At 38.4% G+C, this 11,976-nt stretch overlaps 1 long non-coding RNA gene across 1 annotated transcript; it reads right to left on the bottom strand.

The window, feature by feature from the left end:
* Positions 1–1,122: 1,122 nt before the first annotated feature.
* Positions 1,123–10,285, bottom strand: LOC121016186 (uncharacterized). The gene is made up of 3 exons (XR_005784149.1): positions 10,158–10,285; positions 1,964–2,106; positions 1,123–1,264 (listed from the first exon to the last, which is right to left on the bottom strand). It is a non-coding gene; the product is annotated as an uncharacterized LOC121016186 (long non-coding RNA).
* Positions 10,286–11,976: the final 1,691 nt, after the last annotated feature.

The following is an 11,976-nucleotide window of genomic DNA, read 5'->3' as shown; positions in this document are numbered from 1 at the left end:
AACTTTAATATGTTTTTATGAATTACAATTAAGTTTCAGAAAAATGGGGTAGAGAGCCAGATTCCCCTTAGAAGAATAAAGGATATGTTACATAAAGAAAGATCGAAAGAACCATGAATCTCTACGTATTGTGATACATAACTTACAGAATATATAGAGACTTAAGTGAAGAACAAATTTGTTCACTTATAGGAGTGAAATGAGTAATCAGATTAGGGGTGATTTTGAAACCAAAAAAAAAAAAAAAAGAATTTAACATTTAGCAGGTTCTTCCCTCAGAGTGAAAATGTAGGAGAATCAAATACACATCTGTTACAGAGAACATCTTTCTTTATTAGCATGCACATCATTAATTAGGGAGATACTAACTTCAAGATAAAAGTTAATTAACTGTGAGATCAATACCTAATGCTGATTTCACTTTTTACATCTCTCTAACAGCACCAAACCAATTAAAAGCAGTTATGTTTTTGAGTAAAACTTATCAGACCAAAACCTCAGAGTGAATAGTTTCTGAGGCTCTCATCAAGATGGAAAAGGTGGTTGAGTTAGTAAAATTTGGGTGTTCACTAGTAGCTAAGCAAAGCTAAGAAGACTATATGAAAAGGCAAGTTATTTGAGTGTATAAATATTATATCCTTTAAAAATTTGTCACAAATAAAATCATTGAGTACTTCATAATGTTGTATATAGATAGACTTTCAGTCAAGTTTATTCTGTTCATATCATGGTCAGGATTCTTTTTTCAGGAGCATATAGATGACATCGTCCTCTCATTGAGGTGAAGAATTCTCACATTTAAAGTGAGTGCTGTAAAGTTGTTGAGGAGATTTCTTATTTTCTAGTGAAGAAAGACTTTGGTCCAATCTTGGGTCTGTATCAGAAGGAGTTGGAGTATCTTATACAATGCTTTTTAATCTACTTGGCAGGAATTTCAGTTATGGGATCTTTATTCCAAAGACAGTGGCATCAGGGAAGTACCTGTTTATTGGCATCATCCAATACCCATGTCCTAAGTGTCTATTAAAGAATATTGATGTTAGAGGCCAAACATTAACCATCCTGAAACCTAGCATGAACCCGAAGTGTAAAATGTACTTAAAATCATTCACTTGCCTTATTTCTCTCCCTCTGAACCAAGGACTTGGCATTCTTCCCCCAAAGCACAGTATCTGTGTTTTCATAATGACTTTTCTTTGTTCCGAGATAATTGCTTTAGAAACGCTGTTACATTTTGCATTTTTATGGTCCTCTTGATATAGACCTGAGTTAATACATGGAAGGCACTTAGAAGACTGTCTATCACATGGTAAGCACTTAATACATGTATACTATATAATATATATATAAGAATATTATTATTATTATTATGTTTTAAACTTTTCATTGATTAGTTCATAACAACCTATGTAAGATGGGGTATGTAACATTGGATACATGGGGAGCTGGGCACTGGACATGCAACAGAATTTAAACATATAGGTATCTGAGAAGCTGGTGACTGCAGCAAAGTTTGAATCTTCCAGGATCTTTCCATAAAAATAGAACATAAAGAGAGAAAAATCAAAGACCACCAGACACTATTTAAAACCAAACTAGTTGGCAAAAGCATCTGGAGTCACAAAAACATAAGGACTGGGATAATTATTAAACATTAACTATATATTTACTTGTAGAACTAAGATATAAGTGCTTTAGTAAAGAGAGCAGTATGTGAAGGTTCTATTCTCTAACAAGCTCACATGAATTGGGCGGAATAAGAGATGTTCACAAAAGGCAGAATGAGTTTGCTAATTGCGTTGTAAATGTATTCTAGTTATTAAACAAAAAAATGATAACTTTAATCTGTTTTCACACACGTGTTTGAAATGACAGATATAGGAAATGAGTACGATTGGCTGATAACCTCACAAAGAGTCAAACCAACATGATGAGCCCTTTGATGATGAACACGATGCGTCACCTTGAAGAGGCATACTGAGATAGGTGAGGTCGTGTGTGCTCTTTCTTCAAAAGGTTGTGCAGCACCTTTAGTCATTAGTCCAATAAATAATCATCAAGCCCCAATACCATACTAGGCACAATTATGGGGACTGGATACAATGGCTTGAACAAAACAAAAGAAACGAGCAATAAGAAACCAACCTGTCCCTATGCCCATGGAACGTACAGTAAGATAGAAAATGTTGTCACTAATGAAATAATCTTGCAAATAGATGTCTTATCACTCTGTGATGAGTGGAGAGGTGTATGGTGCTATGAGAATAAATAATAGGAGAACTACACCTAGTCTAGGGGAAAAAGAATAGATTGTCTGGAAAGAAGGTGATATTTGAACTAAAATATGAATGCTGAATCGCTTTAAGGAGGCATTAGCAGGACGGGGCAGGGAGGAGGCAGCAGTAGGGGGCAGGAGAGTATTTCAGAGCAGCAGAGAGAGCCTTTGAAGAGGTTCTGAGTTACAAGGGAGAATGGGACACCAGTATGTGATGGCCTCAGAGTAAAGAGGGTGGGAAAAGAGAAGAGCCAGAACAGGGAAGGGTAACTATGTAGTTTATTGTCAAACTGGATCGCGTTTGAGATTAAAAGGGAAGCACTACCAATGATTACACTGAAACAACAGGTGGCCACTGGGTCCCTGAGTCACCCTAATTATAGGCTGTGATAAGAAGAGGTCTGTATGCAGAGAGTGATGGAATTGTTGGAAGGATTTTAAGCAGAGGTTTACATTTTGGCCACTGCAGTGTGGAGAGTGGGTTATAATGAGGCGGGTGTGCATGTGGAGAGACTACAAATTAGCATGCTTGTTTCCCAGAGATCAACTGAAAGGCAGTTTCTGTTGCTGTTATTTTTTGTTTGTTATATTGTTATATTCCCTCCTGTTGCATGTAGAGAACCTGGCCCAAAATCACACTAGGAGTTTCCTTTTCTTTCAATGATTGGAGTTGAGTTGAGAAATGCTACTTGCCATGCCCATAACTGAAGTATCTAGAGATCAAGATAGGACTGACAAAAGGTGATTATATTTAGAATTACTATAGCATAATCTGTTTTCTCTCTGTCTACATACATACACAAACACACACATATACACAGAGACATATAAATGCCTGCATATACATGTCTCTCTCTCTTTCACACACGCAAACACACACACACACACACACACACACACACACATGCACACACACACAAATTCATTCATTGTATATTTAACAAACTACTAAAAAGCAGTTTTTAGTAGTAAAGATCCTATTCAGTGAGTTAACCGTCCCATGGAGAGGGGTCTTCCACTCTGTAAGTATAACCTTCAAAATACTGGTGGGTTTGGACTTTTTCTCAAGAAGAAATTTTCACTAAGTTTAAATAGTAAAGCATTAATTAAAGCATAAATGGAAGTAAGAAAAAAATTTTAAAAGGTAAACAATGTAAGAATACCAAATGATGAATTTTTTAAAACCTATCTCAAATCCATCTGTATATAAAATTTTGTATCCTGCTTCCTTTCAACTTAACATTATATCATAATTAAGACTATCACCTTTCGCAAATAAAACATATAGGATGCTCTATTAAGTTTGAATTTCAGATGGACTGAATTTTTGTGTGTGTGTAAGTATGTCTAAAATATTGCAAGGGAAATAGTTTTACTGAAAAAATTGTTGCTTATCTGGAATTCAAATTTAACTGGATGCTCCATGTATTATCTGCCAATGTTAATTATAAACATTTTCCTTTTAAGTGTAATCTTCACAGACTATTATAAATAAATTATGCCAAACACTTTAATGCAGGAAAAATGTCTTAGTTTTAAAGAGCATGTCTTTGAACAGATTCACAGAAGTGAACTCCCCAGGTTGGATTAAATATATGCCCAACCCCAAATTTATTTTATAGAAGTATTATGGGCTCTAGTTTCTTTTCCTTATTTATGTAGTTATTTATTTAGGTAGGTAGGTAATTAGTTAGTGCAAATGTTGAATTTGTATCATTATTGCTGAGATTCCAATCGTTTTTTTTTTGTTTTTTTTTGTGTTTTTGTTTTTTTTTTTTTTGCATCAGTAGTTCAGACTCTCCTTAGAGAATTTATCCTTGGATGGCAGTCCAGGTTTTTCTAAAGCCTTACTGGAAGTCTTAGATGTTTCAGTGAAGGAGATTTCTGGACAGGTTAGATACACATTTCTCTGGATTCCCTATATTCTACTACTGTGCTCAGCTTATCAGCAAACAATCAGTGATATATATTATCCCAGCCTCCCTTTCCTTCTTTGTCTTTCCCTTTATCGTCCTTCAAGTTTTGCCCTTATATTTTGCCTTTTGCATTTACCAAGTACCTGTACGATGAATGCCTATTCAGTCAGAGTCTTTGGGACTTCCCAATCCTGATTTTTGTACTCTGGGCTGGGTGACCTTAGTCAGACTACTTGCATTCTCTGAACTTTGATTTCTTCATCTAGGATAATTATATGGCAGGATATCTGTCATGATAAAATGAGAACGGTTCGGGGAAGACACCTGATGTGTCAGATACAGGTAAGTGCTCAATATATTCCTAAAAATGCTAATGTCAACATGGGGACTAACTGACCTGGGCAAAGCTCTCTGAGAGGCAACAGATGTTTATGTGTAACAAGGTCCATGTTACTGTTAACAGCTAAATCTTATTTTCTCCATTTCACTGTATTTCTCCAGAGGGTGCATTTTCTTAAATGCCTGCCGTGACTTCCATAGTATCAGGGAAGGGCTGCTTTGGTTTCTGATGCTACAGTTCTCTGCCTTGCTCCTGCTCCCAATTCATATTGAAGCCATTCCAGAAGGACCATGGTGCCGAGACGTGTTTTATGAGCTTCTGGCTTTGAGGCTGACCGAATAACTTGCTGACAGTACCTGAGCAGAAAACAACTCCCTCACTAGAGAACAGTTAAACACTTCCCTGGTCACAGCAGTGGCTCCGGATTTTAGTGTCTAATCGCTTTTACACCACTGTCCGATAGCCTCATTCCCATTGACCCACTCACACTTCTATTCATTAATTATTAATCAATACATATTAAGTACCTCCCGGAGTCTAATGCCAAGTGGCTTTAATGAATCTTTCGATCAGAAAACGAGATCTACTGTTACTTAATATGCTTCCTGCAGCCACAGAAATAAATGAGGCATTGCATGGTGGCAGTTCACTGATACCTGGAACATCTATTTGTCAGCTCTTTTAAATGTATTTTGGTTCATGGTGACAGTACCTATTTTCAAAGCATTTTTAATCAGTGGTCTAGGTATAGATGCCAAGTAAACAAATGCAGTAAATCAAATATTCCTTCCAAATTTACAACTCCCATCTCAGGCTCAGTTTGTTAGTGTCATCAAATGCTGTTCAACCTCAGGCACCACTCTCTCTGGAGCCTTCTTGCCTGGATTCCTGGTGTAACTTGCTCCCATCTCCTCAGACTTCTGGTTAATTCACTGCTATTCAAAGGCTTTATCACTGGGTGGCACCCTCCACCTTATTTGGATTTCCTTTCCTCGCCAGTGTAATCGCCTGCTGGTCTAAAGCCAGGGTCTGGCCCCAGATGTCCATGTTTGGAATCCAGGCTTTGAAATTTATTTGGCTCCGTGATCATGGACAACTTAGGTAATGTCTCATCATCAAAATGAGGATAACTGTAGTAACTACCTAGTAGGATTCTCGTGAGAATTTAAAAAGTTAAAGTACTTAGAAGAGGGCCTGGCAAATTATATCCAGTAAAGTTTGTTATTTTTATTATCAAATTCAGGATAGTACAGTAGCACCTGGGAATACAAACATGAATAAGCCACAGAATTTAAGAAACAGACAAAAACCCGATAACACAGATGAGAAAAACTCATGACGGCAATGATAACAGAGAACTAAGCTGAATGTTGGCTGCCGACTTGTGGTTGTCGTCCAGTAATAAATAATTTTCAATCATTTATTGAAAACCTGTAGGGGTGCCTGGGTGGTTCACTTGGTTAAGTATCTGGCTCTTGATTTTGACTCAGGTCATGATCTCACGGTCGTGAGATAAAGCCCCACGTTGGGCTCATGCTGGGCATGGAGGCTGCTTGGGATTCTCTCTCTCCCTCTCTCTCTCTGCCCCTACACTGCTTGCCCTCTGTCTCTCTCAAAACAAATAAATAAACATTTAACAAAAAAAGAAAGCCTAAAAATATAGGTACCTGAGTTAGTTCCTTAAAAATATTACCTCATGTGTCCTTTCCAAGAGCTGCGTAAAGTAAATGTTTATGCCCATTTTCCAGATAAGGAAACTGAGCCTAATAGAAGTTAGATCATTTGCATAAGGTCATCCATCCTGTAAATGGAAGATCCCAGATTTAAATCCAGCGTCGTTTTAATCTGAAACTCTTTCTACTGTGTGCCTTTTGCTCTGCCATCTTTTTATTTTCTTTTTCTTTAAAAAAAAATTTTTTTTAACGTTTATTACTTATTTTTGAGAGAGAGAGACAGAATGTGAGCGGGGGAGGGACAGGGAGAGAGAGGGAGACAGAATCCAAAGCAGGCTTCAGGCTCCGAGCTGTCAGCAAAGAACACAATACAGGGCTCAAACCCAGGAACCTTGAGATCACGATCTGAGCGGAAGTCTGACACTTAACTGGCTGAGCCACCCAGGCGCCCATCTCTCCTTATATTCTATCTCAGCTGTTACTGGTTAAAATTTGAACACCTACTTCTCAATATGTTCCTATATTCTGGAAGAGCTTGGGTTGCCTGTGACACCTAATGAGAAAATCATAAACATGTCTGCAGATCGAGCCCCTTCTTCTTTTCTGAGGTGAATGCTGAGCCCACAGAGCTGCCAGTCCCTCACGGACCTCCTTACATTTTCTGTGACAGTCCCTTCGTGTCTGACAGGTCTATCAGCATTTCCGCGGCTGCTTGCGCTGATAAAGCTTCCCGAACACACACACCAGACAGACATCGCTTGGTGACCTGTTCACGAGGGCACTCGGAGAAGGAGGTCTAGGCTGGAGGGACGGTGTCCCGTAGAGGGCTCCACATGGCACAGCAACTGCAAGGTTCAAACAGGGCAGGGGAGATGTGGGGGCAAACATTTTCTCTTGAAATGTCCGGAGGAAGTTACTAATCCCAAGAATTTGGTACTGAAAGAAGTGAATTTAAATTACAACGGAAATATTAGGTAATAAAGCTGTTTTTGCTCTTGTTCCGTTTCACACAAGATGTAGACCTGATGACATGAAACGAAGGAGCCCGAAGAATTTCAAAATTATTCCCTTTAAGGATTACGAGCATTTAGGGGTGCCTGGGTGGCTCGGTCGGTTAAACATCTGACCCCTGATCTGGGTGCAGGCCACGACTGAGCCCTGTGTCTGCTTCTGCAGAGCCTGCTTGGGATTCTCTCCCCATCTCTCTCACTCTCTTTCTGCCCCTCCCTTGCTTGCATGTGCATGTGCGCGCTCTCTCTCTCTCTCTTTCTCAAAATTAAAAACTTAAAAAAAAAAGAATTAGAAGCATTTATGCATCATCACTTTTCAATATCTTTCTTAATGTGGAATATTAGCCAAATATTTTCTTACTGTTTTTCAGGATGTATATGAGGACTGAAGAAGCTTTGAAATACAAAAGTGGTGGGTCGCCTGGGTGGCTCAGTCAGTTACGCATCTGACTCTTGATTTTGGCTCAGGTCCAGATCTCATGGTTTGTGAGATCAAGCCCCACGTCCAGCTCTGTGCTGAGCGTGGAGCCTGCCTGGGATTCTCTGTGTCCCTCCCTCTGCCCCTCCCCCGCATGCTCACATGCTCTCTCTCTCTCTCTCTCTCTCCCTCTTTCTCAAAATAAATAAGTAAACTTAAAAAAATTAAAACCAACTATAAGATACAAAGGTGGTGGATCTACATGGTGTGATTGCAAGTGTCTAAGAAGCCCTCCCCTCAAGTTCACGGTAACTTTAAACACACACACACCCTCATATCCCACACCCTGCAAAAACAGACATACAGACATGCACACACGTCCCTAACATACACAGACACAGACACACGCATATATGGACATGCCACACCCTCATACTCTTCAAACACAAACCCAGACACTTGACCCTCCCACCAATGAGAGGAGGGGCAGGCAGGGGCAAGAGGCCTGGAAGGGCAAGGATAACATTTGCTGAAAACTGAAATTATGTTGTAGGCATTTCAGTACAAACTTGATGTTTTTGACTTTTGTGCATTTAAATTCAGAACGACCTGAAATAGCTCACATTTGAAACTGCTATGTGTCGAATATTCTTTAGTGTGAATGTGCTTCTGATTATTTCCGGAGAGCAGGTTTTGATAGACAAACTGCACATACTGAGGGCCTAAGGCTAAAGGCAAAATGAGAACAGGGCAAAGAGAGAGGTTGCTGGGGTGTCTGAAACAAAGACAGCTAACACAGCGATTTGTCCTGGGGTTGGTGCTGAGTGAAAACCTGTAGACGCCACTGAGAGCTGTCCACAGGAATACACCAAACGTTATCCAGAAAATACTGTAGCTCAAGAGCATTTTTCTACTTACATCAATGTGATGCTCGAAAGGTCACTTTGGTCTATATAAAACTAGGACTTATTGGCTACCATGAAGTTAAATGAGACATTCTAGATCCCAAGTCTAGGCAATCATAAATCCCAAATTCTAAATTCTTCAATTTAATCCAAGGCTTAATATTTTTCATCTTTAAAAATACTACATGTGAATTAGTTTGTCTTTGAACTTGTATAGTTTAGTAAATTTTTTAATATTTGGGTAGGGACAGTTGGTGAAGAAATGCTAAAAAGTTTTGAGAAATTAAAAACAAAAGGTTATGATTAATGTAGACAGATGACCTGTTACAAACTTTAGCGTGGATTAGAAGGGTGCATTATCACAGTGCCTTACGCATGGATGGCTCAATCTGGATATGTATGAAGATTTTAATTAACAAGATCATCATTAAGGAATAATATCTCCACTACTTCCTTTCTCTGGTTATAGATGTTATGACCTGAGCTTTCGGATGCCATTCTCCCTGGTATTTTAAATGTTGTTCCTAAGAAACAGTGGAAGGGAAAATATTTCTTTGACCACTCATTAGATTGAAATTAGTTTCTCTTATCCATCTGATAAAGCCAACATCCGTTAATCTAGAGAGCATTCTTAGAAGGGCTATTTGTTCATTCATATTTTTGGCTGTAGAAATGACTTAAAACAGGACAGATGGAGACCAAGTTTGGTCACAAAGTGCTTAACATTGGGCTATTATGTCTGCATTCATTGTGGACCATCGTGAGGTAGTTTTGAGTTTATGTTCATTAACTTTCACTACAGCAGAAGAAAAGAAAGAAACTAATATACCAACTCTGAGATCTATAAAATTATGGGCTTTTTGTAAGGTTGAGAACATTCTTATCTAATATGCATTCAAAAAATGCTTAGTGAAAATCAGTAAAGGAAAACATAGTGATGAGTAACTGTATACTACATTTGGCCAAAGTTTTTTTTTTTTTTTCTTTTTCTTCCTAAATGTTTCATATCAGACTCTGCCGTTAGTTTTTATGATTGTGGAATTACTCTCTTTTCACACCCCAATTTTCTGGCTAATTCATATTACTCATCTGACTTTACTTACAGTATATGTGGATATCAACTCAAGAGAAAAATATTAAGAAGGGGCATCTATCATAAAATGGCAACTTGTTAATGATTCCTAAATTAATGGATTGATTGATTGATTGATTTCATTTATTCAGTAGGCAAATATTTATTGAAGACTTACTCTGGGCCAGTTTCTATGATTGGAGATGATGCTAAAAACAAGACAGACAAAAATTTTCTCCTCAGTGCATCTTATACTGTAGCAGCAGAGACAGATTAGTAACTCCCGAATTTCCACTAAAATACCATGGAACCAGAGAAGAAGAACAATGAAAACTCATAGTGTAGAACATTAAGACTTTAGGAAAATCAGCTTTGGAAGAAATTTTATTAAGTTTAAGGTTGATACAAAAAGAGAAAAAAGATTGTTCATTTCTATGCATCACTTCAGGAAATAGCAAGCTTGACTGCCTACATTAAGACAGTTAAAACATTTCCTGCCTCTCCCATGCTATTTGTCCTTTGGCCCAAAGACCCCATGATCTACCAACCAGTGATCTGTGCAGACAACTTCTCACTGCTTCAGTGACGTTTCCACAAAAGTCAACTTCTGTTCAGTGACTGCCACTATTCTGCAGTAATTTGTCATGCAGAATAAAGGTGCTAAAAGTATTTTTTCAGTAACTTGGGGAACTGTGAGTAAAAAACAAAATTAGCACAAAACTACATGTTAACTGTGTATGTGACAAAAACAAAACCAAGAATCTAAATATTCCAATCCTTTCTCCTCCCCTACCTTCTAATGAGGAAGAATCCTCATTAGGATTCTTCAATCCTTCTTTGTGCGTGTTGGTTTGGAACATGATTGATGATGAAAACTTAGAAAAGACCATAGTGTTTGATTGTAGGTTAATATGCTGCAAGGAAGAAAAAGTAGCTTAAATGATGTTTCTCTTTCATGTCTCACTTCCAAGGTAAGGGCCCTGGAGCCGATCGGCTGCCTTGCCGTATTCAACTTAAGACTTCTGTCCCAGACTCTCCAGTGACCGGTATGATCCACACCATCTCTCAGATCTCAGGGAAAAATGGGTAAGCCCAGAATAGATTTTAGAGGTTTAACCAGGAAGTGGCATCACTTCAGCTTATACCAGCTTGGTTAGAACTTTGTCACATGTCCACACAAAGCTGCAAGGGAATCTAGAAGTGAGAACTCTGTCGGTGTGGTTATATACCCAGCTAAAACTCAAGAGTTCCATTTCTGAAGAAGGAAAGGATGTATATCAGGGAACAACTAGCAGTCTGGACCTTAACCCACCCCTATGACTACCTTAATAGCCATCTGTTTTCCTTTTACCACACCTAGAACCCACACAATCTCCTCCCTGGATAACAGTTCAAGCCTTATCCACTTACTACTTCTAAAATGCCAACCTCTTTGTTGGTTCTTTCCACTGAGTCAGTACATGGTTCTTGGTGTTTTGGTGACCTACAAACCAATAGATAAATTATCTTCTCCTTCTCTCTGCACATTAAACAATAATGGAGAAAGAACAAGATAACTTCAATTAAAAATCTCACTCAGAAAAACGAATAAAGAGAACACAGAGCAGGCACTTGCCCATAGCAATAATCAAATCCTGCTGAGCAAGTATTAGCATTGCAAAATGTGCTTGGTTAGTTCTTGTTCTGGTCTCCAGAGAAACTCCTTTGCCCATTTACTTCTCTGGTCCCTTTGTCCATTTTCCTTTATGGCCACGTTTGAAGCATGCATTGGAAAATGTGCCCTCCTTGAGGGCTGCACAGTTTGCACAGTTTGGGGGCACAGGAGTTGCTCTAGGAGTCAATTACAGACATTTTAAACCAGGTTGTGCTTTCCCTGGCAATAAAAAGCCCTCCACAACTTGGTAGGTGTATTCAATTTGCTTTCCCGTCAGTTCCATGTGAAAGGAGCCATCAGTGCAAATTGTGTCTAGATAGAGGTTTTTTTTTTTTCTCTTTAGTGTTAATTTTTAATTACACTAATTACAGTGTTAATGCTGTAATTGTCATTAGGCAATTTATAGTTGGGTGTTGTTCGACCTGTGATGTTACTGAATTGTATTTTTATTCTGTTTTAAAAGTGGGTTTATTGTTGTAATAGCCTTGTAGAACAGGATGCTTGTCCAGGCGTCTCCTTTTTTTTTTTTTTTTTCTTTCTTCCAGCCTCATTGAGATATAATTGACAAAAAGCATCGAGTAGGTTTAAGCTGTATTTCTGTTGATTTGACACACTTATATATTGCAAAATGATTCCATAGTATTAGTTAACACTCCCTCATTCCATGTTTACCATTTCTATTTCTGATCGACTCTACTAGTGACTTTCAAGTA

The sequence above is a fragment of the Herpailurus yagouaroundi genome, unplaced genomic scaffold, assembly GCF_014898765.1.
Source record: "Herpailurus yagouaroundi ecotype Mexico unplaced genomic scaffold, PumYag 209, whole genome shotgun sequence".
NCBI classification, from domain to species: Eukaryota; Metazoa; Chordata; class Mammalia; order Carnivora; family Felidae; genus Herpailurus; species Herpailurus yagouaroundi.
This window is presented reverse-complemented; position numbering and strand designations above follow the sequence as displayed.